The sequence below is a fragment of the Eutrigla gurnardus genome (assembly GCF_963514095.1).
Source record: "Eutrigla gurnardus genome assembly, chromosome: 9".
Lineage (NCBI taxonomy): Eukaryota > Metazoa > Chordata > Actinopteri > Perciformes > Triglidae > Eutrigla > Eutrigla gurnardus.
In genome coordinates, this window is record NC_139923.1 from 30,165,259 (window position 1) to 30,181,781 (window position 16,523).

Genomic DNA, 16,523 nt, shown 5'->3' on the forward strand with positions numbered 1-16,523 from the left:
CGTGCCACACCCCCTCGGCAGTGTTTCCCTCTCCCTCTTCCTCTATGGCGTCCTCTGAGACTCCTGTGAGCACTGCCTCCCGCAACCACTCCCCCTACAGGCTCCTGCCGCCACTACACATCTCCTCCACAGACAGTACAGCCCCTGCTGCCGCCGTATCTGCTATTCCCCCTGCTCCTAACAACTACAGGGAAAGTTTTTCTGTAGTTTTTCCTACAGCCTCACATGTTAACATAAACATGAACGAATTTATTTCTCAACCTATCTTTCCACCTGTCATTCCTGTCCTCATCTCTACAAGGCCTGCTACCATCAAAAATGCTGCCTCCGGTGCTAGACCCTCACTAGTGAAACGGAAGAGGCACAGGGGACCTGCCCCCCGTTACCTGCGCTCCCTGTCACAGGTCTTGGTAGCTGACAGCAGTGTCCCCTCCCTGCCCCTCAAGATAGCCCTGCTGAACGCTCGTTCAATTAACAATAAAGCATTTATCTTAAATGACTTATTTACCTCTAAAGGCCTGGATCTCCTCCTTTTGACAGAGACTTGGCAAAAAGGTGATGATTATGTCTCCCTAAACGAACTCTGCCCCCCTGATTGCTCTTTTAGATGTGCACCCCGGGCCACAGGCAGGGGTGGGGGCCTTGCAATTGTGCATAAAGACTGCCTTATAATTCGCAGAGTAAGCCTCAGCTCTCTTGCCTCTTTTGAAGTATTGCTGTGTAAAGTTGGTCGCTTGAACCCTTTTCATTGTGCCTTAGTCTATCGCTCTCCAGGAGTAAATAGTGTTTTTCTGTCTGAATTTAGTGATTTTTTAGCGTCTATTATTCACCATGAGAAGATCCTCTTAGCCGGGGATTTTAATATCCATGTAAATGACAGCAGTAATTGCCTTGCCTCCAACTTTCTAAATGTTACCGAAGCTTTTAACCTGATCCAACACATTTCTGGTCCAACCCATGCAAAGGGAAACACGTTAGATCTGGTTTTCACTCTGGCTTTAAACGTCGAGTCTGTCTCCGTTGAACAACCCTTTGTAACTGATCACTCGTGTGTCTTATTCAATCTTTCCTTTGAGGCTGACCTTGCTCCAGTGCAGCAGGTGAAAACCTCACGAATTTTAAATAGTCTCTCAGCTGAAAATTTTACAGCTGCTTTTAACAGCAACGTAGCCTCTCTGCAATCCCTGCAATCCCCCCACAAAAGTATTGACTGCATGGTCCATAGTTTCAATTCACACTGCTCTGCTATTCTGGATGATATTGCCCCCCTTACAACCCGTAACCTTTCATCTGTAAAACCCATCCCCTGGCTAACGGATGAGATACGCTGCCTCAGACGCAAATGCCACCAATCTGAGCGACGTTGGAAGTCCACTAACCTTCAGGTGCACCGTTTGTTTCTACAGGAGCTATTGAGGGAACTCAACAACAGTGTAAAGAAGGCAAGGGCCGCCTACTTTGCAACCCTAGTCAAAACCAGCAGGCGAAACCCAAGGGTCCTTTTCCAAACCATAAACACAATCGTCAGCCCCCCTCTCCCTGTAGTCCCAATTGCATCCAACCAGGACTGCAATGATTTCCTCTCATTTTTTGTCAATAAAGTCTCTGATGTGAGGGCCAGTATCACCTCCTCTACAGTCCCCCGCCTCACTTGCCCTGCTAGGCAGGTTCCTCTCAACAACTTTGCCTGTATTACCCTGCAAAACCTCATCAAGTTAGTCGGCTCAATGAAATCCTCCTCCAGCCCCCTAGACTCTATCCCCACCTCCCTGCTGAAGGAGGTTATTGGTTCTGTTGGCCCCAGCCTGGTCTCTATCATCAACACCTCACTGCAATCAGGTTGTGTTCCCTCCTCCTTCAAACAAGCCGTCGTCAACCCACTTCTCAAAAAACCCAACCTAGACCCATCACTGCCTAAAAACTATAGGCCCATTTCCAAATTGCCATTCATCTCCAAAATTCTTGAAAAAGTTGTTACCAACCAACTATCCTCCTTCCTGGTCAATCATGACATCCTAGATAAATTTCAATCCGGTTTCCGTCAGAAGCACTCCACTGAGACAGCCCTCCTCAGAGTCTCTAACGACATCATGATGGCATCTGATGCTGGGGAATTCTCCATTCTGGTACTGCTGGATCTGAGCTCAGCTTTTGACACTGTGGACCACCATATCATGCTAGACAGGCTTAAAGACTGGGTAGGTGTCTCTGGGAACGCCCTGAAATGGTTTACCTCATACCTATCTGAGAGAAGCTTTACTGTGGCTGCCGGCCCTCACACATCTGTGCCGGCAGCCTTACATTGCGGCTTGCCCCAAGGGTCAGTGTTGGCTCCAATCCTTTGGGCTCTCTACCTGCTCCCCTTAGGCCCCCTAATCAATAGCTTCAAATGCATTTCCTACCATTGCTATGCGGATGATATCCAGCTATATCTATCTTTTAAACCAGATAACTTAGAAAAAATAAATGTTCTCCTTGAATGCATAGCCACCATTAAGAACTGGATGGCAGGCAACTCCCTCCAGCTAAACCCAGAAAAAACTGAGGTTCTCATTGTTGCTGCTGATCCCATCGTAGCCAAGGTGACTGCCCACATGGGGGCCTTAACCTGCAACATCCGCTCCAGCCTGAGAAACCTCTGCGTTTTATTTGATCAAAACTTGCTCCTAGATAAACACATAAAAACCCTATCCCGCACCTGCTTCTTCCATCTCAGAAATATTGCTAAACTCAGAACCATGGTATCCCACTCAGAACTCGAACTGGCCGTCCACGCTTTCATCTCATCCAGACTTGATTACTGTAACTCACTGTTTACCTGCCTCAATAAATCATCTCTGGACCGTCTACAACTAATCCAAAACGCTGCCGCTAGGCTGCTAACTTGCTCACAGAAGTCCTGTCATATCACTCCTATCCTCCGCGCCCTACATTGGCTCCACATAGCTTTCAGATTCCAATTTAAAATACTGGTAACCACCTTCAATGCCCTACATGGGTCTGCCCCGGCCTACATCTCCGACCTCCTCCAGCCCTACTCCACTAGCCGGTCCCTAAGGTCCTCCGACCAGGGGCTCCTCGCTCTCCCCCGAACCAACCTCAAAACTAAAAAGGGGACCGAGCCTTTCGTTCAGTGGCCCCCAGACTCTGGAACGCCCTTCCCGCAGACTTGAGAGCCTCTGCGTCGTCTGAAACTTTCAGGGCGCAGTTAAAAACCTACCTGTTTCGACAGGCCTTTGAACTGCAGGGCAGTTAATTACTGTCGTTGTTTTATTCTTGGCTGCTCTTCATCTTTGTATACACTGTTTGTCTTATTATGTTTTGTGAAAGCACTTTGCTGTGTGGTTTTATCATGTTTTGTGAAGCACTTTGTGACTCTGTGCTGTGAAAAGTGCTATATAAATAAAGAATTATTATTATTATTATATAGTAATTGGAATAGTTTTGATAAATGTGTGGACAGTGATAATAATTGAATGGTATTTTTTTATTTATTTCAATCATGTTACAAACTTGACAAAAACGAAACTAAAACCACAAATGAAACGTAAATAAAGCAACCGGTTAAACAGGAAGGAGGAGCTGCTGGACCTGAAGCCGGTCAGTGAACCAGCTGTTTATAAAACCAACATGTGGAGAAGTGGACGATGTGCTTTTTGTAGTCCATTATTGTAGTTTCTCCAGCGCAGACGCACGCCAAACGCCGCGCCGATCATCAGCTGTCAATCATCCGCGGCCGCGTTTTAATGACGTAGCTTAGTGAAAGTCCGGTCGGATTCTCTGAGCACCGCGGTCGACTTTTCCTAAGTCCTTTTGAGTTCTCCTATCTCCTTTCCTTAACCCTGTGACGTTTTCCCCAGAGGTCAAGGAATAGGAGTTAGGAATAGGAGTTAGGACCTTATTTTTTGACTATTCGACTGCACCCACGATATTACATTTATTCTGAATGTTTTCCTATTAATTTGTTGATAAGCAGTACTTATTTCTTATCATACACGTATTGCAACCTGTATATATAACGTGGATTATTTGTCTAATAAATTATTCACTAGCCCACTACTTGTTTTTTTATCCCACTAAACTCATACATGAAATTAAAACGGCTTATATTAGCCTACATGTCTGTTGATTTTGTTCATGCATGCATATGCCTGTCTATTGATAATAAAATAATAAAGGAATGTATTTAAACCAGATAAGTGATATTACTTACTTCAGAGGGAAATCCAAATTCCATGTATGTGAATAATGTAGCTCCTCCGACGGCCGATTTCCTCCGTCGTCTCCGCGGTGAAGGTGCTGGTGTTCCGTGGTCGGAGGAATAATACAATCTATGAACATTAATGATCGATAATAGTTGCTTAATAGTCGCGATCGATGGCGAGTGAAAGCAGCTACTCGGGTAAGAGGAAGAAAGCGTGAGAGCGCGCATATATAAAAATTTGTAGAAAACATTTGACAATGGTAATTTGACTGAAAAAATATTTAGAAATATTTAATTAAGTGTAATACTAATCATGCTTTATATTTTGATAATTAATGTCCATTAAACGGGACCTAGGACCGAAATCGATTCAGTTACGTGAGAGAAGATGAGGACGAGATGTCAATAAAGTTAAAAAAAAAAAATGTAGTATGAGATGTGTTTGAGGTCACTTCCGTTGTGGCTTTTGTATTTGGCCTGACATCTCTGGGCTACCGTAGTTGTGTCAGTCAGTTAGTCAGTCACTAGTCAACGCTAATGCTAACCATGCTAATGCTTATTATGCTAATGCTAATGCTAAATGCTAATCGACTCCAAATGGTCTGAAACTTACTCCTATACACTTTCTGTGGGAATGATTTTGGCCTCACACTTAGGAAATTTTCGCTCCCATTCATTTCAATGGGGAACACGTTTTGCTCTATATCTCGACAACGGAAGGTCGCAGCCACTTGGAAAGTGGTCGCGTCAGACATAATTCGACCATTCTGAACACGACTTTAAACCGTGTCTGTATGACCTTCCGTTCTGGAGATACAGCCAAATCAAACTTATTTCCGGTTATATCTCAGGAACCACCAGGGGCCTGTACTACGAAGCAGGATTTGGGCTTAGTGAGGTAACTTAAGCGTTAACCCTGGGTTTTCCGTCCTACGACGCTGGTTCACTTCTTACCGGGGTAGATCGCCATGGTAACTTACGCTATGTTCCTGATAAGAGATCAACGTGGAGAAACACAGCGCCGACTGAGCAATCAGCTGTCTTGGTGCGCGGATATAAAAAAGAAGAAGCTCGGTGGATCGTGAGAGGGTCTCTAATGAGAACTATAGAGTGTACAGGGACCGGCAAAACCCTTTTTCTGTCCCTGACGATGTTTTATATGAGAGATACAGATTCTCATCAGAGGGAAAGACTTTTCTGTGTCAGCATACAGCCTACTGACCACTATGAATTATGTTTTTATATTTATTTGATTTGCTCCCAAGTCCGTTTTACACCGCCGGGATTTCAGCTGAAAGAATGAGGCTGATATGGTCATAAACCACGTTATAAGAATACATCCGAATGTGGCATGATGGTTAAGGAGTTAAAGTTGCAACAACGCCACCTGGGGTAATTTCACCCCCAGGAAATTCTAAGGTAACCTTTTATGAAGGAGGTCACACGGGTTCGATATACCACAGGGGCAAGAGACGGTTTTCAAATTAAAGAACACTTTATTTAACATATGTCAATCAGCAAAATAATCAAAACTTCACTCACTCACTCACCCGCACACACACACACACACACACACACACGCACACACACGCATGCACACACCAGTTGCATAACATTACACCCTACAATAACAGATCAAAAAGCAGGACGGTAGTCTACTGGCGGCAGGACCAAACCAAAAATATGGAGGTCTGTAAATTAAACACCTGTGCAACAACACTCACACACACACTGGACACTCGTGAAGGGGGACCACCACCAGGGACGGAACTGCCGCCTTGGACCACAGCACCTAACCAAAACACACAAAACAAGTTAAAACATGCAACCGGGTGCAACACAAGGCTGGTGCGACAAAACAATAAAAACAAAAACACAGAAATACACAAACATGAACTCACAAAAATGGAAACTAATTACTAAAGCACAAATCAATGAACACAGTGGAGTGCCCCTTTAAATGTGGGCAGCTTTGTAGTGACCACGCCAAAAGCGCTCAACTGACCAGCTCGTTAGGACACATTCATGGGACAGCCACACAGCTGATTAACAAACGGAAAATCAGCAGTGAAAAAAAAGGAACGTCCATCAATGTAACAGAGCCAAAACAGCAGCGTGGATCTTCAGGAGGGGTGGCTGGACACAGACCAACCATTCACCACGGCCTCTACAAGAAGGCACACCACTATAATTTAGCAAACACATTAAAACACATTAAAATCGACATCTCTAGAAAATGAATTTGCACATACCACGACGCGACGCTACAGTGACGCCCAGAGCGACGGAGGGACAACGGCTCGTGCTGCGGGTCAATCACTCAGCTACACCAGAACACAACGAATATTAAGCTGGGAACTGAGCGACAGAGCCGCTGGATGGCAGACAATTGCTAACTTACTGAGAGGAACAGGTGAGCGCATCCCGGGAGGGCCTCCGGCGGAGCGCCTCGTCTCCCACAGCCCCAGTGGCCGCTTAGCTGCAAAGAGTGGAGATCGCGTCATCAAAATGCCCATTTACGCACAAATGCACAACAGAGGACTGGCAAAGAGCATTACCTAGATGAGGAGGAATGTAAGCCCGCAACAGCCACGCCGCACCACAGCGAAGGACAGGCTGCAGCCACAGAAGGAAACGAGAGACAGGTGTGTCTGCACCTCTATATGTAGGGGTGTGTCATACCGCCCCTCATTCAGGGTGCCCAACTAGTTGGCACAGTGCCATATAGTGGCAGGAAGGGAAATGACCTGTCACATCTACCCCCTTTTTTTCGCATCGTCGGCCCGACGATGGACAGAGAACCTAAAGGAAACTAACTCCAAGGCCGGAAAATGGCAACCTGGGCGTTAGACACAAGGTCTGGGCCTCTGCCAGCAGTGTTTTGATGGCTAAACGGCTGAGGGAGATGATTGACATTAGAGTGCTGGCCAGCAGTAGAGCGAGCTGTTCTACGCAATGCCTGCTGACCAGTACTTGGCTGGTTAGTTGGGGACAACAATAAGGCCGGTGGTGCGGCCCGCTCAGGTGCTGAAGATGTTGTCGGAAGAAAACTGACCAGCCTAGGGGTCACAATGGGAAGGCCTGTAGGACAAGCGGCACCCGGGGCAGCTGCAGGTGGCGGGCAGGGTGATTTAGAAACCAAGAACCACAGTTCGCTGTCACTGGAAGACTCGCCATCCGTTGCTGCCAGGGCCGGTGGAGGGGATCTGTCTGGTGGGGGGTCGGCAACTTCAGGCTGAATTGCAGCCTTCAGCATTCCCCGATGCACATTCCGAACCTTATGCAGGTCATTTACCGGAGCAACAGTATAAACTGCTCCTTCACCAGCAGGGGCTTTCACAACCTGATGGATCACCGAGCTCCAGAGATCTTGTATTTTCTGGCGCCCCCTAACACTGTGGTCCTTCAAGTAGATTAGCTGGCCCACCGCCAAAGGTGCCTCCCGGACCTGCTGATCATGGCGCTCTTTCCGTCGGCCAGCAGCAACCAACATCCTTTCACGGGCACCCTCAAAAGCAACTTGGAGTCTCGCTTGGTGCTCAGCCACCCAGTCCTGCACCTGGCCTGGTATTGGATCCTGGACGCGTCCCAGGAGAAAGTCAACTGGAAGACGAGGCTCCTGTCCGAATAGGAGGAAGAAAGGGGACTCGCCTGTGCCCTGATGAGGGGTCGTGTTATAACAGTACAGCACCTGTGGCAAACAGGCGGCCCAATCCCGTTTCCGGGAGACTGGAAGGGTACGGAGGAGGTTATGCAAAGTGCGGTTAAACCGCTCGCATTGGCCATTACCCGCCGGATGGTATGGGGTAGTACGGGATTTTGCAACACCGTACAAGAGACAGAGCTGGTGAATCAGTGAACTCTCGAAGCTCCTGCCTTGGTCCGAGTGCAGACGGCTCCGAACACCAAACTTGTAAAACCACTCCGAGATCAAGACCTGGGCCACAGTGGAGGCCCGTTGATCCCGAGTAGGAACTGCTACCGTAAATTTACTGAACACGTCTGTCATGACCAGGGCCCTCATTTATAAAGCTTGCGTACGCACAAAACGGGGCTGGAAACGTGCGTACGCCACTTTCCACGCAAATGTTGTGATCTATAAAAACCAAACTTGACGGGAAAGCGTACCGGTACGCACATTCTGGAGACTGGAAGGGAATCAGCAGTAAACCTGAGAAGAACTATATATTTTTGATGACTCGCACACATTTAATTACACTCCATATCATACGTTAGATCTGCGTTATCATGATGAACTCCAGCAATGTTTTTGACGCTTTTAATGAGTGATAGTTTATTTCATATTAACACCTTCTTTTAAAATCTGACTTGTATCTTAAATCAAAATCATTTTGAAATATTGAATCAGCGCTGTCACCGCAGGAGGAGGAGACGGCCCAATTGCATGTAATACCTTCCATTAGATCACTGTAGAACACAGCGGGAATAACTAAATATTCTCCTTATTTATGTGCATATATCATCAACACACATACATACAGCCATTAAGCCATCGTATAATTGTTACACTTTATCCTCGTTTTTAAACCACCAGAGCGCAGAGGAAATGCGCTATAATGAGTGCCACGCTCGTGCGCGCTCAGTCGTGGAGCGTGGAGAGCGCAACTTTACCGAACTTCAGGAGGCAGAATCTACCACCCGGCAAAGGTGGTAGAGTCCCCAGCATGATGAGCCCGAGCCACGGCCCCGTGCCCGACTGGAGGGGTATCAACAGGGCGCAAGAATCCGTGAGGATGTCATGCTGCGTTTGTAAGATAAGGAAGACAACAATCAATGTTCATTGTAAACGTATTATTTTATTAATCACAGTGCGCGTTTGCCGTAGCTCATCTGCAACGTTGTTGATGGCGGTGATTGTGTCTCGCTGAAGTTGCAGGACGGCATCAGTGAGCACCCGCTTGATGTGCCATGCGCCCGGGGTGCGCTGCTGCTTTGCGCCGGACCCGGACGCTGTGCCGAGGGCCCGTCACCTTCACCCTCCTCACATCACCCTCCTCACCGTCACCCTCCTCTGAGCCCAACGCTGCAGACTCTGGAAGGACAGAAACGATTTAACGTTTTGTTTTATATACAATAAAAGTTTAAAATCTATTCACCCTTATACCTCTGGTCTCAGTCGCGTCTGTGTCTCCCTCCTTTTCAGACACAATCCCCGTCAAAGTCACATCAAAATCAAACCTCCTCAAATACTCTAGCAATACATTAAATCCATGTTAGGAGCGGAAAGATGTCATTTACCTTCAGATCACCGTCCGCTCCGTCCAGCTGACGCCGTTGACTGCAGCAGCAATGTGTTGTCACTCGCACTGCGTCTTTTTCTTCGTGATCCCGCTGCTGTGACCACTAAATAACATTATTGTCCGGGCCTCCACCTCCCGAACAAGTGTCTCTTTCTCCGTTTCTGAAAAGTTACGTTTCTTCGCTTTTTTCCTGGCCTGTCGCCGTGATTCAGTACACGGAAACGATTGCATGCCGGCTCATTAACATAGTAAAATGTGGGCGTGTACAGGGCGGGACTCAGGTACGCACACTTGTAGGTGATCCTGTGATTTATAAAGGAAACATTGCGTACAGCTTGCGTGCGCACGGTTTTATAAATCGGATTTTTTTTTGGCGCACGCAAACTATGGCTTTTTGCCGTACGTACACTTTTAGTAAGGATCCTACGCACAGTTTTATAAATGAGGGCCCAGGACATTCTCGTACCCATTCCGAGAAGGCTCCAACAGCGTGAAATCGATGGCCAAGATCTCATTAGGTCGGGAGGCAAGCAGATGGCCCATGAAACTATGTGACCCCTGTCCAGAGTCCTTGGCGACTTGGCAACGCTGGCACCCCAGGACCCACTGCTTTATGTCCGAAGACATTCCTGGCCAATAGCAGCGTTGCCGAACCAATTCAGTGGTTCACTCTATGCCCTGGTGGCCATGTTCGTGATGCAGCTGACTCAAAGTCTCCTGCTTAAGGGCAGCAGGCAAAATGAGCTGGAGAAACTCTTCCCCCCCATCTGAGCGGAAAACCTTGCAGAAAAGAACACCGTCTTGCTCCACTAGACGGCCCCATTGCCGAAAAAGTGCCAAGGCTGACTTGGGAAGCTGTTGCCTCTCCACAGAGGTAGGAGGACTCTGCCGTCGCCAAAACACAAGTACATGCTTCAGAAGGGGGTCAACCTCCTGCAAGGACCGAAGATCAGCAACAGAGTGGGAGGGAAGAACTGAGACCACGGACTGGATGGCTGATGTCAAAGGAGCTGGAGGTGGATCTTGATGGAGGCGGATGGGGACCGAGGTGCCCAGTAAGGACTCGGAAAGTTGGTGGGACCCAGGTGCATGCTGACGTGAAAGTGCATCCGCATTTATGTTGCTGCGGCCGGACCGGTACTTAATATCGAAATCAAAACTGGCAAGTTGGGCAGCCCACCGATGTTCAGTGGCTCCTAGTTTGGAAGACTGGAGATAGCTCAGAGGGTTATTGTCGGTGAAGACAATGCAATTATGCCCCAATAAATACTCCCGGAACTTCTCGGTCATGGCCCACTTGAGCCCAAGGAATTCCAGCTTCATAGAGCTGTAATTTGCCATATTGCGCTCAGTAGGCCGAAGACCTCGACTGGCGTAGGCCACAGGTCTAACACCGCTGTCCGTCTCCTGAGAGAGGACAGCCCCTAGGCCACTATAGCTGGCGTCGATCTCCAGAATAAATGGACGCGAAAAGTCAGCGTAAGCTAGCACTGGGGATGAGACCAACTTTGATTTCAAGGCCTCGAAGCTCTCCTCACACTGAGGTGTCCATGCAGCACCCAGAGCCTGACCTGACCCCTTCCTTGGCTTGGTGCCTGCCAGCTCAGCCACTAACCGATGCAGAGGACCTGCAAGTTTGGCAAAGCCACTTACAAAGCGCCGGTAGTAGCTGGCAAAGCCCAGAAAGGAACGCAACTCTGAACCCTGACTGGGGTGCCGCCAGTTAGCCACAGCCTCAATTTTCTTGGGGTCCGTGGAAACTCCCTGGCTTGAAATGACATGCCCCAAATAGCCGACCTCCTGTTGGAAAAATGCGCACTTCTCAAGTTTTGCCTTGAGGTTCTCCTTTTGGAGGCGGCCAAGCACCATTTCCAGCCGCTGGAGATGTTGCTCGGCAGAGGAGGAGTAGATGACAATGTCGTCCAGATAGAGTAATAAGGACTGACCCTGCTGATCGCCAAACATCCTCTGCATGAGCCGCTGGAAGGTGCTTGGGGCATTACACAAGCCAAAAGGCATGCGATTAAACTCAAAAAGGCCAAACGGTGTACAGAAGGCGGTTTTCGGCCGGTCCTTCTCCAACACCGGAACTTGATTGTAGCCACTGGCCAGATCGATCGTGGAGAACCAACGGGCCCCAGAAAGTGCATCCAAACTCTCCTCGATACGAGGCAGAGGAAAGGCGTCCTTCCTGGTCTTGCCATTTAGGGGGCGATAGTCCACGCACAGACGCAAACTCCCATCCTTTTTCCGCACCAAGACGATGGGAGATGCGTAGGGGCTGCTGCTCTCCCTAATGACCTGAGACTCAAGGAGCTGATTGATATGTGCCTTCACGGCCTCGTACTCTGACGGAAGGATACGTCGATACCTCTGCCTGACCGGGGCATCATCGAGCAGTGGTATGTCATGCGAGATGAGGTTAGTACAACCCAGGTCACCATCATGGGCTGAAAAGACTGACTGGTACTTGTACAGCAGCGACCTTACGCCTGGCTGCTCCTGATCAGGCAACGCGGACAAGTCAATGGATCCTATCCTATCCGATATTGAGGGGACAGCGGCTTGGGACGAGATGGTCACCAAAGTGGGCTCCACCTCAGTCACACCAGCAGGCAGGCTGACGACCTGGGCAACACCCAGGATGCCAAGGCTGGTCCGTGGGTAAAGGAGAACCTCTGTTGTCCCGACATTGACTACAGGGACATACACCGTACCCCGGATGACCTGTATCAGGCAAGGAGAGGCTAGCAGCCCAGCTGGTAGACCGGATTCAGGGGGCTCAAAAAGTACACTCCGATCGGAAAACTGCTGGGAGCAGGTGCTAGCAACCAGCTTCATCACCCCCCCGGGAATGCGTACCACCCGCTTTCCCCGGACCCTGACAGTGCCAGTGGGGCCCCCAGGAGCTTGGGCGAAAGACTGGTGGCACCTCTGTAGGGCTGTAACAACTGGGCCAGGGGCCTGTGACACAAAAGAGGAATCAACAAAAGAAGGACCGTATGCACCGAAAAGTTCATGGTAGCAGCGACGAATCACATTCATCCCCAGGATCCCAGGGACTGAAGACGCGATGCCAGGGGGGTCCTTAACCACAAGGATCCCACAGTGGGGCATCACCTTACCACAGAGTTCCACATCAAGCTCCAAATAGCCGATGTATGGAATCGCTAGGCCGTTAGCCGCTCGCAGCTGTAGCCAGTGACAAGATTGGAGGCGATCATGACCCCAAGGTGCAAACTGCTCCAGGAAGAAACTTTCTGTAATGGTGGACACCATGGAACCAGTGTCCACCAAGCATGACACAGAGACCTCTCCTATGGAGGCATCAATGTTTGGACAAGGAGCAATTAAGTCAGCTGCTGCACCTTCCTTTGAGCCTATAGACTCCCCAACTGAACTGTGGCTCGGCAGCGCAGTGGGCTTCAGTTTTCCGACGGGTGAGGAGAAGGAGTGAACCCTGCGGCGTTAGAGCTCAAGCCAGCCACCGAATTAACACGCCGTCTATGGGGAGCCCGTACGCCATCACACTCTCGAGCAAAATGGCCAGGCTGCTGACACCTTCTGCAGATTAAAGGGCCATTGTGAGAAATTTGACCTTGGGAACGAGGGAGGCAACGGTCTTGGTCAACTGGTCAAGCTGCTCCTGCTGGCGCTTCAACAGATCCATCAGTTCACTGAACCCTGGTCCAGGAGGGGCAATGTTAGGGGGAGGCTGGGTGTGGCCCTGTACTCTGTACTGCAGGCCATAAGCTGCTGGCAAAGAAGCACTACGCCCCCTAGCGGCCCCGGGAAGACCCTCCCTCTCCCAGCGAATTGCCTCACTGCGTAGCTCCAACAGGGTGACAGTTGGCTGACGGCGAACAAGTTGTTTGAGCTCTCGCCGGAGAGAACAATCAAGCACATGCTCAATAAATTGGTCCCGAAGGAGAACATCAGCATTTGGTACCCCATCAGGAGCACACTGTTGGACCTGTGCCATTAAAGCCATAAGGGCTAAAGAAAACTCATGCAGCGTCTCCCCCTCAAGTTGGTGCCGGGAAAAGAACGCCTGCTGCAAGGTTACATAAGGCTGGGCACAGCCATAAAGTTCCTTTAAAATGGTGAAAACCTTACCAGTGTCTCCTCGCTCTGCAGCAGAGCGAAACTTGATCTCTGCCTTGGCTTCTCCTTCAAGATGATCGAAAACGAAAAGAGCTTGGTCAGCAGCGCCCAGATGGCGGGCACGCACACATGCCTGTACCTCCTCTACCCACTCAGCTATCCCAATGCCAGTCCTACCATTGAACACTGGGCACTTACGATCCCTTGGCACGACAACCAACCGCTCTGTGACAGCAGCGGTCACCCCTGCAGGTGGGGCTCGACTCGGTGGAGCAGAGGAAGCAGCCCCTCCAGAGCCCCCCAGAGAAGCGACCTGCTCCTGATGAAGCTGCTCATTGTCCACCTTAAGCTGCGACACAAGCTCCACGAGCCGCTGCACCTCGTCCTCCATACTAGCTAAGGGGAACTGCACCAAAGCCTCACGTCCCTAGAACGAACACTGCTGTTTTGGCTCAACAATCTACACATACAACACAACAAGAAACCTATATTAATAAACACAGAAAAAAACACGTCTCTGCACCCTTTTTTTTCTCTCTTTTTTTTTTTTTTTAATGTGGTATCCTGTCAACAACGCCAGAATGTGGCATGATGGTTAAGGAGTTAAGGGGCGTTCACACCGAACGCGATAGACGCGAATTGAGCGGCGACTCTACATTGAAAACCAATGTAAATGGCGCGATGACACGCGATTCAGGCGGAGGCGGCGCGAATGGAGCGTCTGGCGCGATGAGACGCGGCGCGAATGGCGCGAATGACGCGAATGGCGTGAATGGCGCGTCTGACGCGGCGCGAATGGCGCGTCTGACGCGAATTAAGCGAATGGTGCGTCTGACGCGGCGCGAATGGCGCATCTGACGCGCCGCGAATAAAGTTGAAAATATCGAACTTTTCAGGCGGCATCGCGCCGCGACATCCAATCGCGACGAGTTCAAGCCGACAGACAGATGAGCTGAGATGGACGGGCTGCATTACCAAACCCGACTCGGGAAGACCGGACCCCGGCGCGACGGGGGCCGTACCGGCCTCACACCGTCAGGGCTGAGCCTCGATCAGAAGGACTCAGGCCCCCGCGCGACACCGGGCAATCGGTCTTCCGTACGCCACATTTCCCACGTCCGCCCGCCCGTCGGACGGGGATTCGGCGCTGGGCTCTTCGCTTGCCGCTACTGAGGGAATCCTAGATAGTTTATTTTCCTCCGCTTAGTAATATGCTTAAATTCAGCGGGTTGTCTCATCTGATCTGAGGTCGAATGTGGCCCCAGAGTGCTCACGAAAAAGTCAGTCAAAATAAATTCTTGAAATATTCGTAAAAAATATTAGAAAGTCATAAAAATCGCTCGTATCGCTTGTCGCGTCAAGTCTGAGTGTAGGGAGTCCAAAACAAGCATAAAAAGCCATGGTCAAATTTTTCATGGGAAAAAAAAAGTCATACTATAGCATGTCGAAAAAAAAGTGAAAAATCGACAAAATTCATGAAATGTTGTAAAAATGATTTAAAAGCCGTAACATATGCTTGTGTATCGCGTGTCAATCAAAGTCTGGGTGAAGTGAGTCCAAATAAGCCATAAAAAGGGTTGTTCATGGCTGGCAGGTGGCCTAGTGGTTAGAGTGCAAGCCATTTACCCATGTAAACATATATGCAGACGACACCGGTTCAAATCCCGCCTGGAGGTCCTTTGCTGCATGTCGCGTCCCCATCTCTCTCCCATGCTTCCTCTCTGTCCACTGCTAAATAAAAACTTCTCTACGCTGGAAGAATATCTTAAATCTTTCTTAGAAAAAAGTCATACAAAAGCATGTCGAAAATTCACGAAAAAGTCCATCCATCCATCCATTTTCTACCGCTTATCCTGTATTTAGGGTCACGGGGGGGCTGGAGCCGATCCCAGCTGTCATTGGGCGAAGGCAGGGTACACCCTGGACAGGACGCCAGTCTATCACAGGGCCAACATGGAGAGACAAACAACCATTCACACTCACATTCACACCTACGGGCAATTTAGAGTCACCAATCAACCTATCCCCATCCTGCATGTCTTTGGACTGTGGGAGGAAGCCGGAGAACCCGGAGAGAACCCACGCATACACGGGGAGAACATGCAAACTCCACACAGAAGGAACCCGGGCTGACCCAGGAATCGAACCCAGGACCCTCTTGCTGTGAGGCGAGAGTGCTCACGAAAAAGTCAGTCAAAATAAATTCTTGAAATACTCGTAAAAAATATTAAAAAGTCATAAAAATCGCTCGTATCGCTTGTTGCGTCAAGTCTGAGTGTAGGGAGTCCAAAACAAGCATAAAAAGCCATGGTCAAATTTTTCGTGGGAAAAAAAAAGTGAAAAATCGACAAAATTCATAAAATGTTGTAACAATACAGTTAGGGTTAGGGGTATAGGGCTGGAAAAGGTTACGTCGTGGCGACATATGCGAATAACGTCCGTTAGGAAGGTCGTAGAGAGCTGAAAGTTAGAAATGAGCATCGATCAGACAATTTTCCATCATGGGGGGGGGGGGGGGGGGGGGCACTTCAAAAGTCGGACTTCCGGTGTCCCTAGCTCGTGACCGGAAGTAGCTATCCGGAAGTGGGTGGTGTCCACCGGAAGGTCTGGCCGAGACGTATCCATAGATGCCTGAACCATCCCCGTGGCATGTACCGTTGGCGAGATAACGCGAGATATCGCTCCCCCATAGACTCCCATGTTAAATGGATGTCGCTTTGGGAAAAAGTCCTGTTTTGTCAACACAGTCTCACTCCCAGAACGTCAAATAGCGACTGACGGCAAGGGCCCTTTAGCGTCAGTCACTGACGGAAAAAGTACCCTTCGACGTCGTCTGTAGACGGAGATGGGGTTCAATTCACTACAATGTAATGCCGTCCCCGTCGATATTTGACGTTCAGAGCGGCTGCTTCACTACAGTGTAATGCCGACAGCGGCGATATTTGACGTTCAGA

At 49.3% G+C, this 16,523-nt stretch overlaps 1 long non-coding RNA gene across 1 annotated transcript; it reads right to left on the reverse strand.

Annotated features, from left to right (window-relative positions):
• Positions 1-5,795: 5,795 nt before the first annotated feature.
• Positions 5,796-6,677, reverse strand: LOC311018448. Its single transcript, XR_014597723.1, has 3 exons — positions 6,606-6,677; positions 6,457-6,528; positions 5,796-5,996 (listed from the first exon to the last, which is right to left on the reverse strand). It is a non-coding gene; the product is annotated as an uncharacterized lncRNA (long non-coding RNA).
• Positions 6,678-16,523: the final 9,846 nt, after the last annotated feature.